Source organism: Sinocyclocheilus rhinocerous, unplaced genomic scaffold (assembly GCF_001515625.1).
Source record: "Sinocyclocheilus rhinocerous isolate Xijiao unplaced genomic scaffold, SAMN03320098_v1.1 scaffold1579, whole genome shotgun sequence".
NCBI classification, from domain to species: domain Eukaryota; kingdom Metazoa; phylum Chordata; class Actinopteri; order Cypriniformes; family Cyprinidae; genus Sinocyclocheilus; species Sinocyclocheilus rhinocerous.
Window position 1 is genome coordinate 119,909 of NW_015632470.1, and position 2,510 is coordinate 122,418.

A 2,510-nucleotide genomic window follows, 5' to 3' on the forward strand; every position below is an offset into this window, starting at 1 on the left:
TAATATGTTCTCACCTGCAGCATGTTGTGTCAACTGTCCATGTTGTGTTTCCCCCCTGCAGACTCTGTAATGAGAAATAAAGATGGGATCTCATAAACAGCAATTCCAGCATAATGTCAGATTGCCAATTCTAACATTCCAGTGTCATGTGCAACAATGCTATGGAATAGCTCAGCCAAGAGATACAAATATCAGTGATTTTCTACACATTTCTCATTTGACTTTGTGTAAAAAGACTTTATCAACAATTATCCTCGCAGGGTTTCAGAATGCCTCAGGCGGATTTGATAAGGAGGCTAAGAATCCCAACAAATCCCGCTTAATTGAATTTGTGGAGTATCAAATTGACTACAAAGCAGAAAGTCTCTTCCAAAAAAAATGGGGAAAAAGAAGAGAAACAACATGAAAATTCCTAAGTCTTTCTTTGAGTCTTTTCCAACAAGTGAGAGCTTTAGGTTGTCTCGTATCCCCCTTCTGGAATCTCCCTCAGCCCATATAAGGAATTCTGAAGGGATTTTATTTTGGGATAATGGAAAATGTAGCTGCGCTTTCGATAAACATTCACTCTTTCAGCCTCTTACGGCCAGTGATTGTGGGAGCAGATAGTTTGTCACTGCTCCGTGTGCCCTCCCCCCGTCGCTCTCCGCTGTACTGCCTGCATACATTCCCTTTTCTAGTCACAGTCAGCGGGAGGCTGACGTAAAAGGCAAAAGGGAGCCGAAGGTGCAGAAGAAGCCAGAAAACTGCTTGGGAAATCTGCCTGAGTATGTGTAGCCAAGGCCTTGGGTCTCATATTTGACAGTTGTGAATATCCTTTCTGTGAGATATTATGGAGCCGAATGTGTCAGTTATTATTCCATGTGAGGAAAACTCAACAAACACATCCTCCCAGGCTCCTAGGCTCTATGCTTACGGAGAAACTCATACTGAACTACTGTCTATTAAGTGAGCCCCAATAATAAACATCACATCCTGTTGGTTAAACCCTAGTTCCCAGGCTCTGCCCTGCTTGGGAGGCAAGAGTTAAATTTGTCTTACAATGGGAATAGACTGTATATGTGAATCAATAGTTATCCCATGTACCACATGTCCTATTGTTTTTGTTTTTTGTTTTTCTGTAAAGATATTTTCTCAAAATCCCCCAAAGTATGTTAATTGTTATTTCAAGCATGACATGAAAAGAATGTCTCAGACACCTCCACTCACACCAGATAGCCTTCAGTTTCTATGAACACTGATACACATATATAGTCTGGCCATTTAGGAGGAAGTCTACAGTCCTGATCTCAAGATTGCCTAAAAGTGTTACCAGCTCGACACACTTCGCAGCACGCCAGCTGTTTTTTTTTTTTTTTAGCAATAGTTCAAAAAACAAAGCATTCCATAAAAAAAGGGAAATGTGGCAAGACTATGATTTTTTTTTTTAAGTTCAGTTTGAATGTAACTTACTAATAGTGTACACATTTTAAATATTATTTTAGTTAGCTGAATATATTTTTGTTAACTGAAATAAAAATACAAGCTAATGTACTTGTAAAAAATAAAAAAAGTAACTAAAATATATAAAAGGCATACAATAATAAAATATATATAATAGACATTTTTGAACCTTTAAAACCTGCACTGATTAAACGAGAAGCGGGGAAAAATATATTTATTTCTCTCTCTCTCTCTCTCTCTCTCTCTCTCTCTCTCTTTCTCTCTGTAACAGTATGATAATTTACAGTTAACCAAATAACCAAGTTTTAGCGCCGTAGTTTTTCTTTTTTTTTTCTTTTAAAATAAACATATCAGAGGAAATCTGTCAAAACTAGTTCTAAGAAAAGATATTAGCCATCTGGTGGCATTTAATCTGGCAAAAAGAAGAAAGATAGAGACAAATACCTTGGCAGTATTTTAAGTAAAATAAAAATGAATAAATATAAATAAAAAATGTTTTTTATATTAAATAAACATAAGAAAAAACTAAACGGAAACAAAAAAACTGACGAACTAACCATAATTAAAAGATAAAAAATTAAATATGACTAAATACATAAAATTCAAAGCTATACTACGTAGCACACTTGAGATACTACACCAGTGAAACCATGCAGTGAGAGCAGAGTGAATCATGGGGCTGATGGAAATGGCATGTGATCTGTGTAAACGTGTGTATGTGATCAGGAGAGAGAGAAGAAGGGATACGGTGAAAGAGCGAAAGAGAGAGTTATTACAGTGACAGGCCAGACTAGTGCCAAACCGCTCACCTCCACAGATGAGGCAGATGCTGTGTTTACACAGACACAGACTCTGGCTTGATAATGGAGAGCGCGAGCATGCCTAAACATTGCCTTTTAAGGTTCTCTCTCATTTCTCCCCAATCTCCTTAAATCATCACGACAGGAAACGTGAAGGAGGGGAGGGAGGTAGGGCACCCCGTCTGTTACCTCTCTCTGCTCTGTCTAGCTCTTGAAGCTAATCTCCCTTCTGAAGATCAGGCTTGTGCATGAACTACAAATGCAAACATT